This window comes from Lycium ferocissimum, chromosome 10 (genome assembly GCF_029784015.1).
Source record: "Lycium ferocissimum isolate CSIRO_LF1 chromosome 10, AGI_CSIRO_Lferr_CH_V1, whole genome shotgun sequence".
NCBI lineage: Eukaryota > Viridiplantae > Streptophyta > Magnoliopsida > Solanales > Solanaceae > Lycium > Lycium ferocissimum.
Genome location: NC_081351.1, coordinates 9976545 through 9986968, shown reverse-complemented (window position 1 = coordinate 9986968; position 10424 = coordinate 9976545). Strand labels below are relative to the sequence as shown.

General features: G+C 35.2%; 1 pseudogene; it reads left to right on the top strand.

Moving 5' to 3' along the window:
* Positions 1–217: 217 nt before the first annotated feature.
* LOC132034588 (receptor-like serine/threonine-protein kinase SD1-6) lies at positions 218–4978 on the top strand (annotated as a pseudogene).
* Positions 4979–10424: the final 5446 nt, after the last annotated feature.

The window sequence follows — 10424 nt, the reverse complement described above, 5'->3', positions numbered from 1 at the left end:
TTACTAAAGGTTTCTCGAGAGGTGCATTTGATAGCTGCGTGTATCACATGACGGTATCTGGTAATTCAAATATTTATTTACTCTTATATGTTGATGATATGCTTATTGCTACTAATAGTATGACAAAGGTAAATGATTTGAAGAAACTGCTAAATAAGGAGTTTGACATGAAAGATTATGGTGAGGCTAAGAAAATTGGAGATTCACAGGAAGAACGATGAGGTACATCTCTCACAGAAAAAGTATATTGAGAAGGTAGTTCAGAGGTTTGGCATGAATTAATGTAAATCGTTACTTTACCGTTAGCAACATTTCAGACTTTCTTCTTTGATGGCACTGCAATCAAAGGAAGAGGTGGAGTACATGTCAAAAGTTCCTTATTCTAGTGCAGTTGGTAACAGTATGTATACTATGGTTTGCACTCGGCCTGATATTGCTCAGGCTGTGAGTGTGGTAAGTCGATTCATGTCTAATCCAGGTAAGACACACTGGAAAGTAATTAAGTGGATATTGAGATATCTTGAAGGTTCTTCGAATGTTGGTCTAACTTTTTGTAGGATGAGAAATGAAGGCTTCTAGGTCCTTGGTTATGTGGATTCTGATTTTGCAGGTGATCTTAGTAGAAGGAGATCAACAACGGGCTATATCTTTACTCTTGCAGGTAGTGCCATAAGTTTGAAGGCAACTCTCTAGTCTATAATTGTTTTGTCCACAACAGAAGCTGAATATATGGAAGCAGCAGAAGCAGTAAAGGAGGCTATATGGTTCAAAGGTTTGGTGTCAGAACTGAGTAGGGTTCAACATGAACCAACTCTAAAATACGATAGCCAGAGTGCTATTCACTTGATAAAAAATCAGAGATCTCATGATCGCATCAAACACATTGATATCAGATTCCATTTTATTCGTGATGTTGTTGAACAAGGCACAGTTAAGGACTTGAAGGTTGGCACAAAGGACAACGCAACAGATATATTGACCAAGGTGGTTCCTCTTGTCAAGTTCAGTCCTTTGTATGAATTTGGCAGGAGTTCTCATCAACTGATGCGTTAGGATGGAGAACAGCAGGGAAAGGTAGAGCTACTAGTATGTACAAGGTTTCGGTTAGTGTCACTTATTTCCTGCACGAAGCTAGCTCACGTAGGCTTAGAGACATTGGACTGAATGACATTCATATGGAAGCTCGAAATTCATCTCAAGGTAGAGATTGTGAAGTTGAGAAGATATTCAAGCCAATTCCTACTCAAAAGCGGAAAGAAATAAAAGGAAACTTTTTTCTTTGTTGGTTTTCGAGTCCTATTGAGATTTAGATCCTTTCTAGGAAATGATTAGACCTAGTACCATAAATACATGTTAGCTAGGATTTATTAAGTAGGAAAGAACATAGAACCTAAGGGTATTCAATCTTGTAACTTACTTTCTCCCTTGATATTAATAAAAGCGCCGGCCGTTCTCGATGGACTAGGGTCACATCGATTCGAACCATGTTAATTACTGTGTTTTTATCTTTTACGCGCTAACATTATGCTATAGGAATTTAGGCATCTTAAGTTTACTTCATATTAATTGTTTATTTGCAACTTTGATTTTTTTGGAGGATCAGTTTTATGTATTCTTGATTATCCAATCTGAATTCGCTTTCTTTTTTGGTTGTCCAATCTTCGGAACAATTACTTTTGCTTTTTAAATTTTAGGCCTAACTGACGAACAAGAGGCACATTTTGTGGGAGACTCGCTTAACAGAACCAAAAATAGTTTGTTTTATTCAATCAGACACTATGCATATTGTGCAGGTTACTAAGCAGCAGTTTAGTGAGAGATGAATTAAATATTCTGTTTGTTCCTTTGCAACAGACATAGTTTTGTGGCTTTACTACTTATCCTTTCATTTGTCCTTGCTTTGGACAATTATGAATGTGCTTCATTTATACAAATAGTTAATTGGTTTTTGGTGGAAATGGTTATTTTCACTGAACCATGTTTGTCCACTATTCTTTTGATTGTCGGGTGAGAAGACAGAAAACCAGGGAAAGAACCAGCCTGCAATAAAGTACCTCAGAGAATACTCCTTTACTTGCTCTATTGATCTTAATAGACAATACACAGAATTTTGATATGGTAAACTCAAAATTTTCTTATAAGGTGATTGAAAAAGTTGTGATGCTTGATGAGATCATTAACTAATTTCTGTTTGTTCATGTTCTGATGGATCTTCTGCTTGTCACAACATATATAGGCACAAAGAGGGTTCATAAGATTCCACTGCCTCTTGAGACATTGAAACTAAATTTGACGTATGACATGCTCGAAAAATCAACATGGGCCTTTGATCCGTTAAACAAGTTAGGCCACGGAGGATCTAGTTCAGTATATAAAGGTTTCTTCCTGATGGTGAAACTGTTGCTGTGAAAGATTATTGTACAATACGCGTCAATGGGCAGAGGAGTTCTTCAATGAGGTCAATTTGATCAGTCGTATTCAACACAAGAATATTCTGAAACTATTGGGTTGCGTAACATAGAAGGGCCATATAGTTTTGTGATTTCGGTTATGTATCTAACAGGAACCTTGATCAAGTGCTCTTTGGTAATGATTCTTGAGGTTTAGCATTACTAGTTTTTTTATGTTTCTCTTTTGGAGCAGATACAATAATTTGTTTTATTTTTTCTTGAAGATGACAACAAGCGTCAATTTTTAAGTTGAAAGGAGCAGATTGAATTTATATTGGGAATAGTAGAAGGGCTTGCATATCTTCATGAAGTGCTGATAATCTGGTTAATTCTGTTGTAGGGGATATCTAACTCCTGAATATCTTCTTCAAGGATGTTTTACAGAGTTAGAAGATGTTTACTCCTATGGAGTGGCTGCCACAGAGGTTGTATGTAGTAAAAAGAGCAATGTCTTTGTGAGTGATTCCGGATCAATTCTACAATCTGTAAGTCTCAAATCCGTCTTCAGTCAATCGAGTGTTCAAGTCATTAAGCTTTCACATGAGTTGGCACACAATTCAACAATATCAATAACGTACTTTTGTGTATGTCCATCCTTCTGATTCCATTGGAATTTAGTACTAAATAAAGCATGGTTCTTAAATCTTGTAATAGGATCGAAGAAATTACAAGTTGAATAAGATTACGGAGTCCATCGACAGCAGGTTGATGAGTGGATTTCAAGAACAGGAGGCATCACGCGTGCATCAATTAGGGATATTGTGCACACAAACTAGAAGATTCCCGCGACCATCTATGTCTCAAGTTGTAAGGATCCTAAGAAACAAAGAAATTGAAATACCAGTGCCTATGCAACCTCCGTCCGAAAACTCGAGTTTACTAGCTCCTCCAGATACAACAAGCAGTTCGTCCATAAGTAAAGATAGGTTCTGCCCAGCATGCTATTCCAGCGATGGAATTTCTATTCATTCTTCTGAGTTTGCTAACCGATCTCTTTCTCAATCAAGTGATTTTCGACGAGTGAAAGCAGTAGATTTTGAAAATTTCTTGAGGATTTTGGTTGCTTGCCATTACTCATGGATTTATAATAGCCCTAGGTATGGTCTCACAAGGAAATTTTCCGCAACGATTTTTTTTTTTTTTTTACTTTATATTTATGAGCATTTTTATCATGAAATCTTTTAAATCAGTTTGCCATGAATTTGAATTGTTCGTAACTGATCCATGAGGCTTTTAGAATGAGATTCTGTGAAATATCTTCAAAGGACTATCTATATTTTCTGAAATAAGAATAGAATATTTTAGAAAGTCAATTAAGATACACTAACATAACAATGACAAATTGATCATCTAATATATTTTGGTGACCAGAAAAAACTACTTAAATTATTAATCTAATGACATCTTTTATGACCGCGCGCAGCGCGGGAAAATTTACTAGTTTATATTCATAAATCTTAACGGATTGAGTATGTTCTTTTTCACCTCAAAGCACGTGTTGTGCACATAAATCCTCTTCTTTATTTAAACCATCGGAGAATAAAATATAAGAAGGCTAAACAACATGAGCAGTGTTACTCTTTAAAATTGGCAAAAACTAATTCGGAATTAATGTTATAAACAAAATACTAGTTATAAACAATTGAGAAGATATCAGATTTACATTTCAATTTTAAATGGACACATATAACCAACTTTTTCCATAGGATTATCATTATTTACACATAAAAAGACAATGCTAGTCCAAAATTTAAATTTAAAATCTTGGCGATACAAAACTTTATTAATATCTACTAATAAAACAATTATTTGTTTTGTCGTCTAAAACATAAAATTATTTTCTATCTTTGACTACACAACTTCACATTTCTTCTTGACATCTTGAGTACTTTTTTTTTTTGGTGGGGGGGGGGGGGGGGTAACCGAGTGGGAACCCACTTGAAGTGGGTACGTTGTTCCCTCCGGTCTATGCAAAAGCTGTAGTAATAGCTATCACTAATCACATTTTTTTTTGTTACCATTTTAAAGTATCTTCACTAATTAATCTATTTGTTATATTGTTGAGTTTGCTGTTCGATTTTGCTTTTTGGTTTCTCCAACTATTCAGCGAGACGTGGTATCGTGGCACTGTAAGTAATCAATATTAATCTGCTAATTAATTCCCATTTCTTTTTTCTTTGTTCCTATTTTGTTCATGGTATTATGAACTCATTAAATTAATTACTCTCTATGTACTTTTTTAAGAATCCCAAACATCAGCATCTGGTGGGCGAAAGGGGGTATGTTTGTCCAGGAAGTCTGAGGCTTGTTATTCCAGTGAGATATTTGCTACTTCTTAATTAATAGATATCCCTTGGCTGAAGTGAGGAATATCTAACTTTTTGTTCAACTTTTGTGTTCTATTGTGTGCCAAATTCAGTCAACGGATTTACTTATAGGAAACGCCTCATGCTAACAGCAAAGCAAACCTTAACAAAGTTCAAGGTCATCCAAATGTAGTTAAACCGCAGAAAGATCCACAGCTTTAGAAGGTTATGGAAAAAGGACCATCAGATTATGTACCACCGATGGATATTGTAGAGATGTTGGCCAAGAATCAGTATGCAAGTAGTCAATCCCCGACCCAAAGTAATTTGATGATTGAAAGATAAGGAAAAGGAGGAGTTAGATGGTTAAATCCTGGATCAACCAGCTTCTATCCAGTTCATGCAAATGTAAAAGCTGATGATATATTAAAAGTCCTTTTTCTACTATAGTTATGGGAATTATTAAGCTGAAAAGGTGAAATATTTTTTATGTGTACATAATTTTGGAAGGCAACGGAAGAATGGAAACTCCAAATCATACTCCAAATACTAGTAGGGGGGCATTTTAACTCACTACTGAATTAGACATCAAAAAAAAAAAACTGAAATAATTTGCGAAAAGGCAAAGGCAAAAGCACGTGACTTGTTCGATGAGATTCATGTCGTAACAGATTGGGTATGTAATTTTTCACCATAAAGCATGTATTTTGCGCCTAAATCCTTGTTTAATTAAACCGTAAGAGAATAAAATATACGAAGGTTAAACAACGTGAGCAGTATTAATTGTAAAAGAGTCGAAGTGCGCAAAAATTGCATCAAACATCACCGTTATAAAAAGGATTAATTGGAAAGTAAAAAATTTGTAAAAAGGCAAAGGAAAAAACACGTGACTTGCACAATAAGATTCATGTTCATAAATTGTAGAAACGGATTGAGGATGTAATTTTTCACCATAAAACATGTTTTGTCCACCTAAATCCTTTTCTAGTTAAACAATAAGAGAATAACATATAATAGGATAAACAACGTGGGCAGTGTTATCTGTAAAATAGTTGAAGAACGCAATAATATCACACATATCACTGTTATATAAAAAAATTGAAAAAATCGCCAAAAAGGCAAAACACGTGACTTGGGAAGAGGATATGGCAAGATGTGACCAGGTTCCGATGTGGCTTCGTGCTACCAGTACGGAAGTTAGTACGGCCACTAGCAATTTATCCACAAAACGCCCTTAAAGAATTCCTTATTTAGTAGTGGTGTTAGCATGGACTCCAATGGATTAGCCCAAAAACATGTTCCTATTAACACAGAATATGATGACAGCAATAGAGAGTTCAATGAAGCAAGTTCTGGGAAGAGGAATCGATATTCAGCCCACGGAGAAGGTGAAATTATGGAATTCGAGGATGATGAGCTAATGGTGCAGTTGGCGGCGTTACATCAATTAACAAAGACCAGTCAAAAGAAGATGGTCCAATAGGATTCATGTTCATAAATCGGATAGATTGTGTATGTATTTTTTTAACCTTAAAGCACGTTTATTTTACCAAGATCCGCATTTAATTAAACTATAAGAGGATAAAATATAAGAAGGGTAAACTACGTGGGCGGTATTATACACTCGGTAAAATGATGAAAGTGCACAAAAACTGAATCAGGCATCACTGATACAAAAAAGAAAAAAAGAACCAACCAAAAAAAAAAAAAAAAAAAAAGGCAAATGCAACAGCATGGGACTTGCACGATGAGATTCATGTTCATAAGTTGTAAAAGATTGGGTATGTAATTATTCACGATACAGAATATGTTTTGCACCTAAATCCTAGTTAATTGAACCATAAGGGAATAACAAATAATAGGGTAAACGTGGGCAGTGTTATCTATAAATATTCGAAGTGCGCAATCAAACATCACTGTTATGAAAAGGAATAATTGAAAAAGAACTCCAAAAAGGCAAAGGCAAAGGCAAAACGCAAGACTTGCGAAGAAGAGATGACTAGATATGACCAGGTTCCGAGAGTGTCTTTGTGCGACAAGTAAGGAAGTTAATACAGTCATTGTCAATTTAGCTTAAAAGCCCTCAAGGAATGTCTTATGTAGTAGCGTTGTTCGTGTGGACTCTAGTGTATTAGCCCAAAAAAAATATTCCTATTTACACAGAATTGGATGACAACAACAGAGAGGTCTTTGAAGCAATTTTTGGGGAGAGGAATGGATATTCAGCTCACGAAGAAGGTGAAATTGGGGAATTCGACGATGATGAATTTAGTGGTGCAGTTGGCGTTACACCAGTTAACAAAGACCAGTCAAAAGAAGATGGTCCAAGTTTTGCTAATATATATGAATACAACGAATGAGATTCATGTTCACAAATCGCATTAGATATGTTATGTATTTTTTCGCCTTTAAACACGTATTTTCTAACACTTTCTCTCTGTATGTATTTTGGTTGATTCCATAGCAGCTTTCTGAGAAAAGTTTTGCAGTTAAAGAAATGAAAAGAAAAAGAAAAGCAGAGAAGGGGGGAAAGCTAAGCTAACACGAAATCGTACTAAATACCACTTGGGATGAAGGAAGTCAGGAATTAAATATAAAGTCAAAGACAAAACACGTGACTCGCCAAGATTTATGTTTCTAAATCGCAACAGATTGGGTAGGCACTTTTTCACCTTAAAGCACATGTTGTCCGCATAAATCCTGGTCTTTCATTAAACCACCAAAGAATAAAATATTAGAAGGGAAAACACTAAGAGCAATGTTACTCGGTAAACCGTTGAAGTGCGCAAAACCTGAGTGGGGCATTGCTATTATATAAAAAGGAATAACTGGTGAAAAACTTCAAAAAAGGGCAACCACGTGACTTGCACGAACATATTTATGTTCATAAATCATAACGGATTGAGTATGTTCTTTTTCACCTCAAAGCACGTGTTGTGCACATAAATCCTCTTCTTTATTTAAACCACCGGAGAACAAAATATAAGAAGGCTAAACAACATGAGCAGTGTTACTCTGTAAAATTGGCAAAAACTAATTCGGAATTAATGTTATAAACAAAATACTAGTTATAAACAATTGAGATGATATCAGATTTACATTTCAATTTCAAATGGACACATATAACCAACTTTTTCCATAGGATTTGCATTATTTACACATAAAAAGACAATGCTAGTCCAAAATTTAAATTTAAAATCTTGGCGATACAAAAAGTTATTAATGTCTACTAATAAAGCAATTATTTGTTTTGCCGTCTAAAACATAAAATTATTTTCTATCTTTGACTACAAAACTTCACATTTCTTCTTGACATCTTGAATACTTTTTTTTTTTGGGGTAACCGAGTCGGAACCCACTTGAAGTGGGCTCGTTGTTCCCTCCGGTCTATGCAAAAGCTGTAGTATATGTATAGCTATCACTAATCACATTTTTTTTTGTTACCATTTTAAAGTTTCTTCACTAATTAATCTATTTGTTGTATTGCTTAGTTTGCATTTCAATTTTGCTTTTTGGTTTCTCCAACTATTCAGCGAGATGTGGTGTCGTGTCACTGTAAGTAATCAATATTAATCTGCTAATTAATTCCCATTTCTTTTTTCTTTGCTTCTAATTTGTTCATGGTATTTATGAACTCATTAAATTAATTACTCTCTGTATACTTTTTTAAGAATCCCAAACATCAGCATCTGGTGGGCGAAAGGGGGTATGTTTGTCCAGGAAGTCTGAGGCTTGTTAATCCAGTGAGATATTTGCTACTTCTTCATTAATAGATATCACTTGGCTGAAGTGAAGTTCAATGAGGAATATCTGACTTTCTGTTCAACTTTTGTGTTCTATTGTGTGCCAAATTGAGTCAATGGATTTACTTGCAGGAAACGCCTCGTGCTAACAGCAAAGCAAACCTTAACAAAGTTCAAGGTCATTCATATGTAGTTAAACCACAGAAAGATCAATAGCCTAAGAAGGTTATGGAAAAATGACCATCAGATTATGTACCACCGATGGATACTGTAGAAATGTTGGCCAATAATTAGTATGCAAGGAGTCATCCCCAGACCCAAAGTAATTTGATGATTGAAAGTAAAGGAAAAGGAGGAGTTAGATGGTTAAATCCTGGATCAACCAGCTTCTATCTGGTTCATGCAAATGTAAATGCTGATGATATATTAAAAGTCCATTTTCTACTATTGTTATGGGAATTGTTAAGCTAAAAAGGTGAAATATTTTTTATGTGTACATAATTTTGGAAGGCAATGGAAGAATGGAAACTCGAAATCATACTCCAAATACTGGTAGGGGGGCGTTTAACTCTCTCCTGGATTAGACATCACTGTTAAAAAAAAACAAGAATTGAAAAAAAAATTGCGAAAAGGCAAAGGCAAAAGCACGTGACTTGCACGATGAGATTCATGTCGTAACATATTGGGTATATAATTTTTCACCATAAAGCATGTGTTTTACGCCTAAATCCTTGTTTAATTATACCGTAAGACAATAAAATATACGAAGGTTAAACAACGTGGGCAGTGTTAATTGTAAAATAGTCGAAGTGCACAGAAACCGCATCAAACATCACTTTTATAAAATGGAATAATTGGAAAAAAGTTTGTAAAAAGGCAAAGGAAAAAACACGTGACTTGCACGATAAGATTCATGTTCATAACTCGTAGAAACAGATTGGGTTTGTAATTTTTCACCATAAATCATGTGTTGTAAGCCTAAATCCTTTTCTAATTAAACAATAAGAGAATAACATATAATAGGATAAACTGCGGGGGTAGTGTTATTTGTAAAATAGTCGAAGTGCGCAAAAATATCAAACATATCATTGTTATATAAAAAAAAATTGAAAAAATCGCCAAAAAGGCAAAACACGTGACTTGAGAAGAGTAGATGACATAGCTATGACCAGGTTCATTAGTACGGTGTCATGACCCATTTTCACTAAGTCGTGCGGGAACCTACCTTTGCCACCTCGGTAAGCGAACCCCTATCCCAACAATCATAAAACATAAATAAAGCGGAAGAAGATAGAATAACGTAAGTCTTGCGATAATAATATAAGAAAATGCGGAAGTAAATGAAATACACCCCAGTATCTGGTCTGGTCATACAAGAGCATCTAACTAAATACTACAAGTCTGAATAATAGTAATACATAAATAGTCTCAAAATCATGTCTCAGGATGGAAATAAAGACATAATAGAAGGAAGAGTCTTTGGGCAGCGAACGTCCTCATGCTCACCCTGAAGGATTCGAATCAGCTATCCTCGAATATCAGCCATGAGGAGTAGAGGTCGATCTATTCTGAAACTCTGCATTCATAAAAGAATGCAGCAAGTGCAGGTCAGTACAAACGACAAGTACTGGTAGGCATCATAGGTTGTCCTCAGTTAGCTCATAGATATACAGAAAGTAAATGAAAGATAGGCATGGTCACAATCAAGTACAAGTATAATACAGTCTCATCAATACATATCAAGTCCTTAAGTATCAACAATTCACATCAGTATTCAACCATCAGCTACCAACAAGGTTCCATAACCGATCAAGCCTTATAGTGAAGTATCTAAACCCGAGTGTTCCCAGTCTCATCATATCCGATCAAGCTTATTGTTAAAGCACCTAATCTCAAGTGCTCATCATAACCGGTAAAATATTCAA